We start from the raw sequence: 19,599 nt of genomic DNA, 5'->3' as shown, positions 1-19,599 counted from the left end.
GAAAGCATTCAGACCACTTTACTTTTTCTATATTTTGTTACGTTACAGCTTTATTCTAAAATGTATGTTTCTCATCAATCTACACACAGTACCCCATAATAACAAAGCAAAAACAGTTTAGAATTTTTTGCAAACGTCTGTAAAAAAAAACTGAAATATTACATTTACATAAGTATTCGGACCCTTTACTCAGTACTTTTTTGAAGTACTTTTGGCAGCGAATACAGCCTGGAGTCTTCTTGGGTATGGTATGATGCTACAAGCTTGGCACACCTGTATTTGGGGGGTTTCTCCCATTCTTCTCTGCAGATCCTCTCAAGCTGTCATGTTGGATGGGGAGCGTTGCTGCACAGCTATTTTCAGGTGTCTCCAGAGATGTTTGATATGGTTCAAGTCCGGGCTCTGGCTGGGCCACTCAAGGACATTCAGAGACTTGTCCCAAAGCCACTCCTACATTGTCTTGGCTGTGTGCTTAGGGTCGTTGAACTGTTGGAAGGTGAACCTTCATCCCAGTCTGAGGTCCTGAGAGCTCTGGAGAAGGATTTCATCAAGGATATCTCTGTACTTTGCTCCATTCATCTTTTCCTCAATCATGGTCTGAGAGTACTTCAGGTGCCTTTTGGCAAACTCCAAGTGGGTGGTCATGTGCCTTTTACTGAGGAGTGACTTCCGTCTGGCCACTCTACTATAAAGGCCTTATTAGTGGAGTGCTGCAGAGATGGTTGTCCTTCTGGATGGTTCTCCCATCTCCATAGAGGAACTCTGGAGCTCTGTTAGAGTGACCATTGGGTTCTTGGTCACCTCCCTGACCAAGGCCCTTCTCCCCTGATTGCTCAGTTTGACCGGGCAGCACACTTCTTCCATTTAAGATGGAGGCCACTGTGTTCTTGGGGACTTTCAATGCTGCATAAATGTTTTGGTGCCCGTCCCCAGATCTGTGCCGAGACACAATCCTGTCTCGGAGCTCTACGGACAATTCCTTCGACCTCATGGCTTGGTTTTTGCTCTGACATGCACTGTCAACTGTGGGACCTTACATAGACAAGTGTGTGCCTTTCCAAATTATGTCCAATCAATTGAATTTACCACAGGTGGACTCCAATCAAGTTCTAGAAACATCTCAAGGATGATCAATGTACACCGGATGCACCTGTGCTCAATTTCAAGTCTCATAGCAAAGGGTCTGAATACTTATGTAACTAAATTTGTTTGTTTTTTGCAAAAAATTCTAAAAACCTGTTTTCGCTTTGTCATTCTGGGTTATTGTGTGTAGATTGATGAGCGTAGTGTGTACAGCGCAGTACAGCGTTGGACTAGTAACCGGAAGGTTGCGAGTTCAAACCCCCGAGCTGACAAGGTACAAATCTGTCGTTCTGCCCCTGAACAGGCAGTTAACCCACTGTTCCCAGGCCGTCATTGAAAATAAGAATTTGTTCTTAACTGACTTGCCTGGTTAAATAAAGGTAAAATAAAAAAATAAAAAAAATAAACATCACTGAAGAGCTACCTTCCTGTAGGTTCACTCCAACCCCAGTTGTAAATAACCTGATTCATTTTATCAACCAGGTAATTATTAGAATTAGGTGTGCTAGATTAGGGTTGAAGAGAAAACCTACAGGACAATAGCTCTCCAGGAAGAGAGTTGAAGAGCCCTGATATAGGGAATATGGTGCCATTTGGGATGCAGCATGAGAGACAGATGAACAGAGGAAGTAATCGACTGTACCAGCTTTAAATCATCTGCGCCCAAAGACACTCAAAATTAGGGGTTTAACAAGGGTTCTTTTAAGATCTCAAAGTTCTTCAGAGAACCTTAGGGTTCTTGGCACTGAAAATTGCCCTCAAAAAGGTTCTTCCACGAACCCCATAGGAGGTCGGGTTCCTCAAGGAACCGCCATAGTTGGTGAGGGTTCTTGCAGGAACCTAACTGCCAATCTAAAATGCTTGAATTTGAAAAGACAACATGTGCAGGCACTTAAACGAAAATGTTTAAGATCTCCTCAATTTAAGGTAAGGTTTGTCCCTTATATGATCTAAATTGCTATTGTTTTGTGATGATACCATCTATCTTTTAATATCTGTGCAAATATTTCTAAAAACAGAAAATGGACACAATTCAATGGATTTCAATCAAAAAAGGTAAGAATATGTACTGTATGCTATAAGAATATAAAGGCTAGCTTTTATTTATTTAACTAGGCAAGTCAGTTAAGAACACATTTTTATTTACAATGATGGCCTACCCCGGCCAAACACGGAATACGCTGGGCCAATTGTGCGTTGCCCTATGGCCTGATGTGATTCGGCCTGGATTCGAACCAGGGACTGAAGTGATGCCTCTTACACAGATGCAGTGCCTTAGACCGCTGCGCCACTCGGAAGCTGCATTGGATGCAGATGACTGAACTGCTCACTTTTGTGTCTGTATGTATACAGACGAGGAGGCATACAAAGGTATGTCTACCTCTTCAATGAAAACCCCATAGGCCTCTACAATATGGATAAGGTATGTGCATTCACATTTACCACAAAAACCAAGGTATGAATACTGTTGTGTGCATGTTTAGTTAAACATCTGTATAATCACTATTTTTGGGATTCAGACTTCCCCATCCCTACACCTCTGATAACTAGAAACCTGTTCAAATCACCATGCACTGCAAAATCATTCTGGCTATAGATACGGAGAGCATCAACACACAAGAGGATATACCCATTGGACTTTTGCTGGGCGTTTACCTCGCAGCTTACCTCGCATTTTGATTTTTTTTATTCTGCTTTGCCACTAAAATCATAATAAAACACTGACAACTAAAATAGTGTTATGCGTATTATCAATATCATAATAACAATAATAAAAGGGGAGAGGGGAGTTCAGATATTAACCCCAAAAGGTTTGTCGAGGATCCATTAAGAGGGGATCTTCTACGAACTTATAGTGGATCCCCCACAGTTCCAATTTTAAGAACCCCTAAAGGATACTCCAGTAACCTTTCATTTTTAGTGTATAAAGATTTAATTTTTTATTTAACTAGGCAAGTCAGTTAAGAACACATTTTTATTTACAATGACAGCCTAAGGTCTCAGATGCAGATGGAATGTTGGATAAAAGAGTGTGAGAAAGGGAAGAGGGAAAGCGAGATTAGTGTAATGTGAGTGGAGGCTTTATTATAGCAGCTGTGTTGATAATCACTCTTTGCACTTACAGGCCTATCCACCGGATCAGACACTCAGACACTTACACCACTCATACTGACTAACAAACGCATCTGGGTTTGAATCCCAAATGGCACCCTGTTCCCTATATGGTGCACTACTTGACCATATCCCATGGGTAGTATTGCACTATGTAGGGAATAGGGTGCAATTTGGGATGCAAAGCTTGCCTCAAGCCAAAATACGAATATTACGTATAAGGGTGTGCTAAGCCAGACAATTTGAAGCTGCTGCCTCTGGTCCATACCTCCTTATAAATATTTTGAAAGTGCTGATACTGCAGAACAATAGTGGATTACAGAGCAGAGTATTTCCTTTCCCGGTCTGAAATGCAGCCAAACCAACCACAGCACAGACACTGGAGGGAAACTGAAAGGCAGCCAAACCAACCAACAGTAGCCTCAGGGAAGTTCAATGGCAGAAATGAGTTTGGCCCCCGGCCAAATGGGGGAGAAGGGCAACGGTCAGGGATGTGACCAATTTACACACAAAATGTTAACCTGTTTCAAAAAGGTCTTACTCACATCCGCTACAGAGAATGTGATCACACAGTCGTCCGGAACAGCTGGTGCCCTCACACATGGGTCAGTGTTGCTTGCCTTGCAGTTGGATTTCCCTTTGTAATCCGTGATAGTTTGCAAGCCCTGCCACATCTGTCGAGTGTCACAGCCGGTGTAGTAGAATTCAAACTTATTGTCAGATATGCGAAATGGAGGGAGAGGGAGAGCTTCGTATGCGACTCAGTGTGTGGTGTAAAGGTGATTTAGAGTTTACAAAAACAAAATAATGGGCAATCTTAAAGATATTTTCGGGTGGTAGCAAAGCACAGCCAGCGTCGGATGAATGGCGACATGGAAAAATTCTCGCTCACCTGAGCACTTCATAACATGTCGTGAGGTTTTACTTTATCAGCGTACTCCACTTTCAGTAAAAAAAAAACGCACACTGTCAGCCACACTTAAAAACAGTGATGAACATAACACACAGCACCCCCATGTGGGGGGAGGGTTCTTGGAATGTAACATCTGGGAGCCAGGGAACCATTCAAAATTGTTTTGCAATAAAAAAAATTATCCAGACCTCCAAGGGAGGCATGACATCAATGTGATATGAGGTATGGCAACGCGAAACTAGCTTAACGTTGACCAAGGAAAACACCTGGCCTGGTCAAGACCTAGAGAACTATGAGTGTGAGAGATTGTTTATTTATGTCTGTGTGTGTGGGTCTGTATCCTACACCACAGCACGTCTATGCTGCTGTCCAGCTTGGTCAGAAGGAACACTGTTCAGCTGTTATCAAACTCCCTTGAGACCAAACATGTTGTAAAGAGGATACTTATATTTATACAGAACAAAAATGTAATGCAAAAATTTCAAAGATTTTACTGAGTTTCAATTCGTATAAGAAAATCAGTCAATTGAAAGAAAGTCCTTAGGCCCTAATCTATGAATTTCAGATAACTGGGAATCAGATCTGTTGGTCACAAATATCTTAAGAAGAAAGGTAGGGGTGTGGATCAGAAAACAGTCAGTGTCTGGTGTGACCACCATTTGCCTCATGCAGCGTGACATCTCCTTCGCATAGAGTTGATCAGGCTGTTGATTATGGCCTGTAGAATGTTTTCCCACTTCTCTTCAATGGCTATACGAAGTTGCTGGATATTGGTGGGAACTGTAACGCTGTTGTACGCGTCGATCCAGAGCGTTGATCCAGACCCGTGTAATCCCAAATATGCTCAATGGGTGACATGTCTGGTGAGTATGCAGGCCATGGAAGAACTGGGACATTTTCAGCTTCCAGGAATTGAGTACAGATCCTTACGACACGGGGCTGTGCATTATCATGCTGAAACATGAGATGATGGTGGCTGAATGACACGACAATGGGTCTCAGGATCTCGTCACGATATCTCTGTGCATTCAAATGACAATTGATAAAATGCTATTGTAATTGTTGTCCGTAGCTTATGCCTGCCCATACCATAATCCCAACGCCACCATGGGGCACTCTGTTCACAACGTTGACATCAGCAAACCGCTTGCCCACACGACGCCATACACGTGGGTCTGCAGTTGTGAGGCCGGGTGGACATACTGCCAAATTCTCTAAAACAACATTGGAGGCGGCTTATGGTACAGAAATTAACATTCAATTTCCTGGCAACAGCTCTGGTGGATATTCCTGCAGTCAGCATGCCAATTGCACACTCCCTCAAAACATCTGTGGCATTGTGTTGTGTGACAAAACTGCACATTTTAGAGTGGCCTTTTATTGTCCCCAGCACAAGGTGCACCCGTATAATGATCATGCTGTTTAATCAGCTTCTTGATATGCCACACCTGTCAGGTGGAGGGATTATCTTGGCGAAGGAGAAATGCTCACTAACAGGGATGTAAATTAAATGAGAAAAAATTGTGCGTATGGAAAATTTTGGGGATATATTACTTAAGCTCATGAAACATGGGACCAACACTTTACATGTTGCTTATATATTTTTGTTCAGTATAGGTCCCAGTCTGCACCCATTTCACACACCAACCTCCTGAACCCTGACCCCTAACCCCTTTCAGCAGAACTAAAGATGCCCAGTTTCCACATCATGGGCCAAATGTGACCCATCATCCATCAGTTAAATCGTGACTGCCACCACGTCCCAAAGACACACAACAAGAAAGGAAATACTCTGGACGGTGGAGGTAATGGAACGGGGAGGTACTTTCTGAACTTGTGTTTAGTTGCAAAATGCTTTGCTAGTGTGCGCTATTGAACACCAAGTCCCACCCCAAAACAAAGCACTTAGTAAGAACTCCATTCAGCCAACAAGTAGTTTCAAATTGTAATAAAGTTGTCACGTCTTAAGAGAAAATATCTTGGGAAAACTCATTACTGAACTTAAGAGTGTAGGCTACAGGAGGTTGGTAGCACCTTAATTGGGGAGGAAAGGCTTGTGGTAATGCCTGGAGTGGAATCAAATCATTTACATGGTTTCCATGTGTTTGATGCAATTCCATTCACTCAGGCCATTTTTATGAGCCATCCTCCCCTCAATAGTTGTGTAGGCTTACATAAGTTATTTAATAGTTGTGCATTACATATGTGGTGTGTCTCGGGGAGTTGGTTTGTAAGTCAAAATACAAATTGCTTTTAATCAGCAAAGAAAATGCACCAATACAGTATCTACTGTTTAGCTTGTCAGAGATCTTGCCTCTATACAGACATACGTTGTTTTTCTTAACCAGCTATCGGTTATGACCTTCTAAAACAAACATTATAGCACAGTAGCACTACTTTGATGGTTTCTTTTTTTTATGCAGTGTCACATAGATAGACTAGTCAAAATGGGTCAACCATAGTATCCAATCCTACTACAGCTCCCTTAAAAAAATAGATTTTTATCTCAATGAGATGACCTTACAAATAAAGCTTAAATAAAAAAAAATAAAGAAAAAGAAAACTTCTGGGAAAATAGGCCTTCTATATCGGTGCCAACAAGGGCCTTTCGTTATGCCAAACTTCTTTCATAAAGTCCAGTTTAAAGTTAAACAAATTCAAACATTCTGTGGTCAATTATAATGACGCAGCCACCATCCCAAATGGCACCCTATTCGCTATACAGTGCACTACTTTTGACCGAAGCCCTAAAAGCTCTAGTCGAAAGCTGTGCAATATATGGGAATAGGGTGCCATTCAAGAAATAATGCCGGGGTTCAGAGCTGCAATCTGGCTATCTGAACCACGACTGCTTTGTCTAGAGCGGTAACAGAATACCTTGGCCTGCCAGCGACTGCTTTGTCTAGAGCGGTAACAGAATACCATGGCCTGCCAGCGACTGCTTTGTCTAGAGAGGTAACAGAATACCTTGGCCTGCCAGCGACTGCTTTGTCTAGAGCGGTAACAGAATACCTTGGCCTGCCAGCGACTGCTTTGTCTAGAGCGGTAACAGAATACCTTGGCCTGCCAGCGACTGCTTTGTCTAGAGCGGTAACAGAATACCTTGGCCTGCCAGCCACCCCACTGCTTCGTCACGTACACACAAGTTAGTCACGTGGCCGTGGCTTGCTATATAATGCAGGAAGACATCGAGGCATTCAGTTACTGTTCGATGGAACATTAGAATGAGCAAAACAAGTGACCTAAGCGACTTTGAGCATTATAGTTTTTGCCAGGCAGTGTTTAGGGTTTACCGAGAATGGTGCAACAAACAGAAAACAGTCAGTGGCAGTCCTATTGGCAAAAACATGTCGCTTATGAGAGGTCGAAAGAGAAGGGCAAGAATCATGCAAGCTAACAGGTGGGTAGCAGAACGGCATCTTGGAACTCACAACTCGTCGGTCCTGGTCACAAATGGACTATTGCAACAGACTACCACACCAGGTTCCACTCCTCTCAGCTAAAAACACAAAGTAACGGCTCGTGGGTAATGGTGTAGGGGAAGGCTTTCCTGGCACACGTTAGGTCCCTTGATCCCAATTGAGCAACGTTTCCATCCCCCAACGAATTCAGGCAACTCTGAAGGCAATGGGGTTCCGACTAGTCGCACAAAATGGAATATAACATTGCAGATAAATGTCATCTGTACAACATCTAAAGACCTGCATCACTATACTGAGAGCTTTGCCATTTCTATAAGAACATATTTGGGTAAATTTGGAGCCTTTGTTCATATTTCTTCAGGGCCCCCACACTACACAAGGAGGATGAGTAATTTGCTGTTTGGGGTAAGTTTCTCAAAAAATTTGATATCACAAACAAAGTTGTATGGACCCTTCTATAACATGCCATTTACACCCCTTCTATAACATGCCATTTACACCCCTTCTATAACATGCCATTTACACCCCTTCTATAACATGCCATTTACACCCCTTCTATAACATGCCATTTACACCCCTTCTATAACATGCCATTTACACCCCTTCTATAACATGCCATTTACACCCCTTCTATAACATGCCATTTACACCCCTTCTATAACATGCCATTTACACCCCTTCTATAACATGCCATTTACATCCCTTCTATAACATGCCATTTACATCCCTTCTATAACATGCCATTTACACCCAAAAATGATTTGATATAAATATGGCTGCATTGGACCTTTGAGTTCTACCAAATAAAGCTGAAGAAATATCATGTAGCATTAGATCCCAAACAAGCCTGAATGACCCACGTACTGTCAGACCTGACAAGTCAAGAAGAGTCTCAAACTCTCACTAAATATTATATATCCTGGATATGTCAAACAGACTGGGTTCCAATCCAAATAAATCTGAAAAGTAAGACTACGTTTTATTTAAGAACAAAGTGACACATTGCTTATGATAGCATCACTTTTGGTATTTTTGTGAAACTCTCATTCCGACAGGGTTGAGCTTAAGCCTAAATTTCCGTTTCAATTCAAACAGAGCGTCGTCGAGGCGATGTGAAGTTAAGATTTATCCTGAGGAAGAAGAAACTGTGCTTGACCTAAAGACGCTCCAGGACTGACAAAGCATGCACACACACACACACGTCAGTGTGTTCCTGCTTGGATCCAGCCAAAGGTTTCACACCTCTGGTACCCCTGCCTCTCTGTGAATATTCTCACCACAACCTATAAAATGTGTCACTTCAACCCTCTATCCCCTAGTAGAGGCTAGCAGACCGGGGGTGACCACTAAAGTGCATCCCAAATGGCACCTTCATCCTATTAGTAAAGAGCCTAGCGTGCCATTTGGGATGAAGCCTATGCCTAAATAACAGTGCAGTGGTTTAGAGAGTGACCCAGCAAAAATAATTGCTGTTGGCAAACTTGACCATGACCCTGGTTTACAGGTTATATAAACATAAAAAAGGTCAGGAGAAGTTTAGTGTGTCAAGTTCAACCCATGTCTATCACTTTCACAGCTGAAGAAGTGAGAGATGCAAAGTTGGGTAACAGAATGACGATTTGTGCCGTCATTCTATAACCAAACTTTGCATCTGCACTTGTTCTTCAAGCAAATGTGTTTTTGTACAATTTGTTGTGGTATTTGTTAAAAGTATAGTGCATAGCGTTGTCTGGTTCATTTAACTTTACAATTGGTTTGTTTAACATTATCATTGTTTTTTGTTTGACATACAATTTAAAGTGAAACATCTGAGTATCAAATAAAATAAAATTTTATTGGTCATATACATCATGGTAAGCAGATGTTAATGCGAGTGTAGCGAAATGCTTGTGCTTCTAGTTCCAACCATGCAGTAATATCTAAGAAGTAATCTAACAATTTCACAACAACTACCTTATACACACACAAGTGTAAAGGAATGAATAAGAATATGTACATATAAATATATGGATGAGTGATGGCCGAACGGCATAGGCAGGATGCAGTAGATGGTATGGAGTACAGTATATACATATGAGATGAGTAATGGAGGGTATGTAAACATTATATAAAGTGGCATTGTTTAAAGTGACTAGTGATACATTTTTTACATCCCAGTTTTAATTATTAAAGTGTCTAGAGATTTGAGTCAGTATGTTGGCAGCAGCCGCTCAATGTTAGTGATGGCTCTTTAACAGTCTGATGGCCTTGAGATTAAAAAATATCTTCGGTCTCTCGGTCCCAGCTTTGATGCACCTGTACTGACCTCGCCTTCTGGATGATAGCGGGGTGAACAGGCAGTGGCTCGGGTGGTTGTTGTCTTGGATGATCTTTTTGGCCTTCCTGTGACATCGGGTGGTGTAGGTGTCATGGAGGGCAGGTAGTTTGCCCCCGGTGATGCATTGTGCAGACCTCACATCCCTCTGGAGAGTCTTGCGGTTGTGGGCGGAGCAGTTGCCATACCAGGCGGTGATACAGCCCGACAGGATGCTCTCGATTGTGCATCTGTAAAAGTTTGTGAGTGTTTTTGGTGACAAGCCAAATTTCTTCAGCCTCCTGAGGTTGAAGAGGCGCTGCTACACCTTCTTCAAAACGCTGTCTGTGTGGGTGGACCATTTCACTTTGTCTGTAATGTGTACGCCGAGGAACTTAAAACGTTCCACCTTCTCCACTACTGTACCGTCGATGTGGCTAGAGGGGTGCTCCCTCTGCTGTTTCCTGAAGTCCACGATCATCTCCTTTGTTTTGTTGACGTTGAGTGGGAGGTTGTTTTCCTGACACCACACTTCGAGGGCCCTCCCCTCCACCCTGTAGGCCGTCTCGTCGTTGTTGGTAATCGGCATCACTCTGTTACCTTGGAATTGCCCACAGGACTGGACAGTGACTGCCACCCTGCCAAAAATGGTCTGTGGACATTGTCCTCTGTCCTCACCTCCTGAGACTGCATGCCTGTCTTACTACTGAGTGATTAACCAATGTTGGTTATTTTCCATTTGTTTTAAACAACTAATTGACCGACATCGGTTAAATTATTTGATAAATCAGATCCAGCTTGAACTGTACGATGTAGTAGGGAGTACATTCTACATAGTTTAGCGCATAAAAATGTGGTAATGAACTAAAATTAGCATAATCCATTGCGCATCTACTTGTCCAGTCTATTTATTTTATGACTGCTACGGAAGAGAGAAGAATGTGTGATCGTGAGGTGATATAGAGAGCAGATGTTGCTTCGCGAGGTATCGCTACCTGAAAATACATGATCTAAGTGATTGACCTTTGGTATTCAGCAGTCATAAAATTATGCCTTATTTAATTTTGTAGTTCTTCAGACAGCATAGGCAGCAGCTCTATAGAGATTAAATAATAAATTCATCAAATAAAACAAATGTAATATACACAACTGAAATATGTTGTTAATGTTAATAAATGGTTATATGTGATAAGCGGTAATTGGCAGTTATTAACATTACTTTAACTAAATATTTCAGTTGTGGATATTACATTTGTTTTATTTGATGACTTTATTCATGGGAATTGTATTAATTGTTTTATTCTGTGTTGTTCAACCCACACAATGCATAGCGCATTAAATGGTTAAAGAAAAAAAAAGGGACTAAAACCCATAATTATTTTTTTATAGTCAAACCGAAAGTGAACCGACCCCAAAAAGCACTAATCGCTCAGCACTACTGCCTTTCTGTCCACATACAGTGCCTTGCGAAAGTATTCGGCCCCCTTGAACTTTGCGAACTTTTGCCACATTTCAGGCTTGAAACATAAAGATATAAAACTGTATTTTTTTGTGAAGAATCAACAACAAGTGGGACACAATCATGAAGTGGAACGACATTTATTGGATATTTCAAACTTTTTTAACAAATCAAAAACTGAAAAATTGGGCGTGCAAAATTATTCAGCCCCTTTACTTTCAGTGCAGCAAACACTGAAGTATCAGACCACTGCAAATCTACCAAGACCTGGCCGTCCCTCTAAACTTTCAGCTCATACAAGGAGAAGACTGATCAGAGATGCAGCCAAGAGGCCCATGATCACTCTGGATGAACTGCAGAGATCTACAGCTGAGGTGGGAGACTCTGTCCATAGGACAACAATCAGTCGTATATTGCACAAATCTGGCCTTTATGGAAGAGTGGCAAGAAGAAAGCCATTTCTTAAAGATATCCATAAAAAGTGTTGTTTAAAGTTTGCCACAAGCCACCTGGGAGACACACCAAACATGTGGAAGAAGGTGCTCTGGTCAGATGAAACCAAAATTGAACTTTTTGGCGTAAAAGCAACACAGCTGAACACCCCATCCGCACTGTCAAACATGGTGGTGGCAGCATCATGGTTTGGGCCTGCTTTTCTTCAGCAGGGACAGGGAAGATGGTTAGAATTGATGGGAAGATGGATGGAGCCAAATACAGGACCATTCTGTAAGAAAACCTGATGGAGTCTGCAAAAGACCTGAGACTGGGACGGAGATTTGTCTTCCAACAAGACAATGATCCAAAACATAAAGCAAAATCTACAATGGAATGGTTCAAAAATAACATATCCAGGTGTTAGAATGGCCAAGTCAAAGTCCAGACCTGAATCCAATCGAGAATCTGTGGAAATAACTGAAAACTGCTGTTCACAAATGCTCTCCATCCAACCTCACTGAGCTCGAGCTGTTTTGCAAGGAGGAATGGGAAAAAATTTCAGTCTCTCGATGTGCAAAACTGATAGAGACATACCAAAAGCGACATACATCTGTAATCGCAGCAAAAGGTGGCGCTACAAAGTATTAACTTAAGGGGGCTGAATAATTTTGCACGCCCAATTTTTCAGTTTTTGATTTGTTAAAAAAGTTTGAAATATCCAATAAATGTCGTTCCACTTCATGATTGTGTCCCACTTGTTGTTGATTCTTCACAAAAAAATACAGTTTTATATCTTTATGTTTGAAGCCTGAAATGCGGCAAAAGGTCGCAAAGTTCAAGGGGGCCGAATACTTTCGCAAGGCACTGTAGATGCCTGTCTGCTTGATTGCCCTGCCTGTCCCCCTGCCTGTCCACCTGCCTGCCTTTATGCCTGGCCAGCAAAGGTACAACAGGCGCATTATCATAACATTTTCTTATAACAGCTGAAAATTATGGGTTTAATAGCATCCACCTGATATTAGAAACAACAAACTACTACTATAGTACTGTAAGAGATTTGCTGGCAACATTTTACAGTGGGTCACTTCCATGTAAAAAGGACCCATGAGCACCAACATGTGACATTCATAGGAGCATATCAAATTGGGTGTCAAATGAAAGCTAAGAGTCCATATTTTTGAGAAACTAAGGCATATACATAGTGCTTTCAAAAAGTATTCATACTCCTTGACTTACAATTTGTTGTGTTACAGCCTGAATTCAAAATGGATTAAATATATGTTTCTCACCCATCACACAATATCCCATAATGAGTAAGTGAAAACATGTTCCTAGAAATGTTTGCAAATGTATTGAAAATGAAATAAAGAAATATGTAATTTACATAAGTATTCACACCCCTGAGTCAATACATGTTAGAATCACCTTTGGCAGTGATTACAGCTGTGAGTCTTTCTGGATAAGTCTAAGAGCTTTGCACACCTGCATTGTACAATATTTGGCCATTATTATTTTCAAAATTCTTCAAGCTCTGTCAAATTGGTTGTTGATCATTGCTAGACAATCATTTTTATGTCTTGCAGTAGATTTTCAAGCAGATTTAAGGTAAAACTGTAACTCGGACACTCAGGAACATTCTTGGCAAGCAACTCTTGTGTAGATTTGGCCTTGTGTTTTAGGTTATTGTCCTGCTGAAAGGTGAATTAATCTCCCAGTGTCTGATGGAAAGCAGACTAAACCAAGTTTTCCTGTAGGATTTTGCCCGTGCTTTGCTCCATTGTTTATTTTTTTATCCTGAAAAACTCCCCAGTTCTTAAAGATTACAAGCATACCCATAACATGATGCAGCCACCACTATGCTTGAAAATATGGAGAGTGGTACTCAGTAATGTATTATATTTACCCCAAACATAACACTTTGTATTCAGGACAAAAAGTTGTGCTTTGCTACATTTTTTTGCAGTATTACTTTAGTGCCTTGTTGCAAACAGGATGTATGTTTCGGAATATTCTGTACAGGCTTCCTTCTTTTCACTCTGTCAATTAGGTTAGTATTGTGGCATAACTACAACATTGTTGATCGTTCCTCAGTTGTTTTCTCCTATCACCACCATTAAACTAGAGTATGTAACTGTTATAAAGTCCCCATTGGCGTCTGAAATCCTTGAGCGGTTTCCTTCTTCTCCAGCAAGTGAGTTAGGAAGGACGCCTGTATCTTTGTAGTGACTGGGTGTATTGATACACCATCCAAAGTGTAATTCATAACTTCACCATGCTCAAAGGGTTATTCAATGTTTGTTTTTTTCCCCATCTACCAATAGTTGCCTGCCTTTCTGCGAGGCATTGGAAAACCTCATTGGTCTTTCTGGGTGAATCTATCTTTGAAATTCACTGCTCGACTGAGGGACCTTACAGATAATTGTATGAGTGAGGTACGTAGAAAATGACGTGAAACAGTATTATGGCACACAGTTTGAGTCCATGCAACATATGTGACTTGGTAGGCAAATTTATACTCCTGAACTTATTTATACTTACCATAACAAAAGGGGTTGAATACTTATTGACTAAAGACATTTCAGCTTTTCATTTAATTAATTTGTAAACATCTCTAAAAACATAATTCCACTGACATTATAGGATAGTGTGTGTAGGCCAGGGACAAAACAAAAATCTAAATTTTATCCATTTTAAATTCAGGCTGTAACAGAACAAAATGTGGAAAAAGTCAAGGGGTATGAATACTTTCTGAAGGTATACATTCAACCATTTTCCATCCTAAAATTTTGGAGTAAGCAAAAGCTTTCATTTCTTGTCAAACAGGTGGAAAACAGGTGAAAAATGGGTTTTAGAATACAACTACCAGAAAGGTATGATGTTCTTTGGATGCAACTCAGCATTATTTGTCCTCCAAACACGACAAGTTGAGTTTTTACCAAAAAGTTGTATTTTGGTTTTATCTGACCATATGACATTCTCCCAATCTTCTTCTGGATCATCCAAATGCTCTCTAGCAAACTTCAGACGGGCCTGGACATGTACTGGCATAAGCAGGGGGACACGTCTGGCACTGTAGGATTTGAGTCCCTTGCGGCGTAGTGTGTTACTGATGCTAGGCTTTGTTACTTTGGTCCCAGCTCTCTGCAGGTCATTCACTAGGTCCCCCCGTGTGGTTCTGGGATTTTTCTTCACCGTTCTTGTGATTATTTTGACCCCACGGGGTAAGATCTTGCGTGGAGCCCCAGCTCGAGGGTTGATTATCAGTGGTCTTGTATGTCTTCCATTTCCTAATAATTGCTCCCACAGTTGATTTCTTCAAACCAAGCTGCTTACCTATTGCAGATTCAGTCTTCCCAGCCTGGTGCAGGTCTACAATTTTGTTTCCTGTGTCCTTTGACAGCTCTTTGGTCTTGGCCATAGTGGAGTTTGGAGTGTGACTGTTTGAGGTTGTGGACAGGTGTCTTTTATACTGATAACAAGTTCAAACAGGTGCCATTAATACAGGTAACGAGTGGAGGACAGAGGAGCCTCTTAAAGAAGAAGTTACAGGTCTGTGAGAGCCAGAAATCTTGCTTGTTTGTAGGTGACCAAATACTTATTTTCCACCATAATTTGCAAATAGATTCAATAAAAATCCTACAATGTGATATTCTGGATGATTTTTTCTCATTTTGTCTGTTATAGTTGAAGTGTACCTATGATGAAAATTACAGGCCCCTAGCATCTTTTTAAGTGGGAGAACTTGCACAATTGGTGGCTGACTAAATACTTTTTTGCCCCACTGTACATCTAAATACAATAATTCTTAAGGAGAGACCCCTGCCATCTAATATCAACATATTTTGTTTAGGATGCGTTTTTTTTTGTCTCCTGTAAGTTTAAGAAACATTGCCTTGTGTCTTGAAATTCCGTAAGTAACAAGAAGTAACAAGTAAAGGTAGACCTACCAATTAGTTTGTTTTTTACTGGCATACATTTTGTTCATGAAGTGATAAAAAAGATTCTCGGTGAGAGAATATCTGTTATGTTCAACTGATAACTTTTCTTTCTCTATCTGTCATCTGGTGGTTAAAGCAAGAGTGTGAAAAGTCTGGACAAGTCCTCCCTACACCGGACATCGATGAACGTTGAAAATTAGTTTAAATTTGGTCAGTCCGCCCTGGCATTGATTTCAGCGTCCACAGACCTAGTTTTTTGGTCCGGTCTGGACCAACGTTCATTTCAACATCCACAGAGGTCTTGACCAGCCATCATTTGGCCCAAACATAGACGTCCATTATTGGTTCAGATTTGGTATGGTCCAGACCAAATCTTAACCAATCATAGATGTCTATGTTTCACTAGTTCGGACAACACACATTAGAGTACAGTACATTACAGTAAAGAAAATTAGTATAGATCAGTACAGTCCTGTGCAGTACAGTAGAAGATTAGTTATGTGCATCGCAGAGCACACTAGAGTTGAGTACACTATAATGTACTGAACTCCACCGTGCTGTACTTTGATGTCCAAACTTGTGACACTTGGGCTGCGTTTAGACAGGCAGCCCAATAATGGTTATTTGAAAAAAAAAATGCCCAATCAGATCAGCTAAACAAAGCCATAGACGTTATAATTGGTTCAAATTTGGTCCGATCCTGAGCAACCAAATTTGGTCTTCTTTGGTGGCGGAGCGCATTAAAATAATAGCCCGAGTAGAATACAGAAATATGCATGCAAAGGAGGATTTTGCATATTTCTACCTTTGCGTACCTATTTAGGATACATCACCATGAAGAGAATGACATTCACATCCATTTCTGTGTAGTACAGCTCAAGGACCCATGATTCCATTACCTCAATTCTGTTACCGGATGTAAAGCCACTTAACTTAGAATAATCCAAATCAAAATATGGCATGGGTGACTCTTCATGAAATCAGAACAAAAAGCTTTTAATCCATACAATGGTCCCTTTGAGGAATTATTGTTGACAAACTGTATAGTTACTTACATAATTCAAGAAGATCTAAATGCATATTTCCATTAAACTAATTGAGATCAAATTGTTTAATGCAGACGCAGCTTGGACGTTTCACCCATAAAAAATGAATAATTGTCCTTTACGATTGACAATGACCATAATTTGGTGTTCGAGGTTAAAGGGGGGCTGAACTGACTGATTTAGCCTTGGTTTCAATCCTGGAGGCATGCTTTCATGCTTTGATGTGGGTGTCTCTTGTGTGTTCGCACGTGGGTAGGGCTGTGAAAGTCATGGAATTTTGGATGACGGTAATTGGCCAGCCAAATGACAGTGGTCTCCGTCATTTTTACTTTTTTGTTCTCTCGCTCTCCTCCTCGCCTGACTGCATGTGCTACCATAGAAATAGAATAAAGCCTGTTCTATTCATTCTATTTCTGTGTGTGCCGCTGCTGCATTGTATGGGGCTCATTTGACACAACACCTTGCTTGTTTCAGCAAGGAGCAACAAAGTTCCATCACGTTGTTAAGAGTCCATGTTACCGCAGAAACGCACTCAACTGCATTACTCACAGCCGCAGGAAGTAGGGATGCTGAGGGTGCTGCAGCACCCCCTGAAAAATGTAACATCTTGCTGCGGCTAAGGCACGAATGCCTGGCCATCCCGTCCTTCAGTCAGCAGTTAGTTCCAAAAATACACACATATTTGTATTTATTTTTAAATGGTTACAACAGTTATTTTATTGTCATGACGGCCTTCATCCATAACCGTCGGTGACATGGTTATACGGTAATATACTCTACAGGCATATCAAAGTTCCATAGGGGGATGTCTGCTACTTTTAGAGATTTATGATCAAATTTGTAAGCATTACCAACAGAGGGAACGTGAAAATGGAGTCAAAATGGTCGCCCTCTGCTGGTGAATTGCAGGACGTGCAATGATTGAAGTAAAAGGAGGGCTGTGATTGGTTAAATTGCCAACTATGACAATTTCTCTGTGTAAAATGGTTGATTACTTCAAAAACTAGCAGAGGTGGCACTCTGGAACTTTGATATCCCCATAGAGTATTTTATGTTCAACAATATATTGAAACATTTGTCAAATTAACTAGTTATATAGTTGTGTTTATTTTTGTCAATTCACAAATTAAACGAACAAAATTGTTATTGAAATCAAAATAACACTCATCAGGGACAGTGTTATGTGCAGGCCTCAGGGGGCCTGGCCTGCCCTGCCCCGCTACTGTATTGAAATATTGATCATTTATTTGACCAAGAAGCACACTGGCAGGAAGACCATCCTTAAAAAGTTTCACTTTAAAACGCTCCTTTACCAACTGCCTCAGATCACTCATAGAATAGCAAAGTGATCATTAGATCATTTTTTCCCCTTCCACGTCAACTAATACACAGAACATCTCCACTAAACACATAATCAACATGTTTGTCTGTCTCTCTGTGACCCTGATAACTTCAAAACAAAGTTGACTAAAGTTGCCAATGTCTTTGCAATTGTTACAAACCGATAAAAGTAGCATATGCTTCCAATGAAAAACTAGATAACTGCACTAAAATATACTGGAAATACAGTAGGCCTATAGCCTACAATGCTATATATTTCAATCATACTGGCTACTGTCTATAATTCTTAACTTTATTTAGTGCATTTTTAGGGTAATGCTTTTACGCATTAGAATAAGGCGCAACGATATTTGCAACAGTGGGTGCTATATCCCTCTAGAAACGGATGAGTCTTCAGTATTGTGGAATAATTAGAATGGTAAAGTATGATTTGAATGGAGAAACCTAATCCGAGAGCAGCGCTGCTTTTATTTCAATTTTCCAGCGCGAACATTCTCCCTGCGTGGTGTTTTTGGAAACGCATGTTGTTTCTTCGACCATTGTAGGGACGACGTAAAGTTAAAACACTCGTAAACCTAAAATCCATCGCTATCGGGAAACTAGGACTAGAACGGTCTAAAGATAATACGGATAAAATCCAAAGCAGGACAAATGCTGCTAAAACAGATAGGCCACAGTCAGCAACGTGTCGAGTGATATCTCGCAAGCTGTCAAGGACGGTTTATTAATTAATTAATCAAAAGGTTAAAAGGTGTCTAAAATCGAGCTAGTCTCTCACCTGAGATGTTTTGCCCTATCCTAAACTATTTACCCAAAGGCTAGTCGTGTCTTACACCGCCATATCCTATGCATTTACATTGTTTTCTGACTTATATTTGCCGTGTAAATTTCCCTTGACATAAAAGCTGTTAATTTGTATCCCAACAATTACTTCGGATAAATACGAAAATGATTGAAATCAGTGACAACTGAGGTCCATGTGAATTGCATCAGGCAAAGTGCGCCACAGTAAAAGTTTAGCATCAGATTTCTAAACATCATCGTATGTAATGTTTCAATAAACACTTATGCCTACCATTGTGTTGTGGGTTGGAAAGGAGTTTGAAGCGTTAAAATGCAGCTCCGTGGAAATGGAATCTGACAAATTTTGTAGAATTTAATTTACCCTAGTCTTCCGCTTCCGGGCGGAGTAAAGTAACATAACAAGGGGCGCGCAGCACTGTCTTCATAACTGGGATGAGATGAGTCTTCCACAAGGATATTTTGTAACCTGCTTGTGGCATATGTGTAGTGCAAACATCAGTGAAATACAGTAGGCCCACTGTTGCCCAACGACTTATCCTAAATCTCCACATACATTCAGTCTGAAACTGCCAACCAAATAGTTTGTTGTGACATCAAAATTAGGGGTGTTGTACAAAACTAATTCATCAGGGATTGGATCATCTCTAACAAATCTAACCAATCAGAATATCAAAGTTCATAATGTCATCATGTAGGCCGGCTCTGGCCCAACCCATTGGTTTCTGGGACCAATCAGAACAGTCAGAATGTGTT

The 19,599-nt window shown here is 40.9% G+C and overlaps 1 protein-coding gene across 1 annotated transcript in view; it reads right to left on the bottom strand.

The window, feature by feature from the left end:
* LOC110504376 (protein ITPRID2) overlaps positions 1-19,296 on the bottom strand; it is a 57,183-nt gene extending 37,887 nt beyond the window's left edge. Inside the window, exon 1 of the mRNA XM_036974825.2 lies at positions 19,118-19,296. The gene's annotated coding sequence lies outside the window, so the exon portion shown is untranslated. The remainder of the gene's footprint in view (positions 1-19,117) is intronic.
* Between the last annotated feature and the right edge of the window lie 303 nt (positions 19,297-19,599).

The sequence above is a fragment of the Oncorhynchus mykiss genome, chromosome 3 (genome assembly GCF_057628025.1).
Source record: "Oncorhynchus mykiss isolate SJ-2025 chromosome 3, ASM5762802v1, whole genome shotgun sequence".
Lineage (NCBI taxonomy): Eukaryota > Metazoa > Chordata > Actinopteri > Salmoniformes > Salmonidae > Oncorhynchus > Oncorhynchus mykiss.
This window is presented reverse-complemented; position numbering and strand designations above follow the sequence as displayed.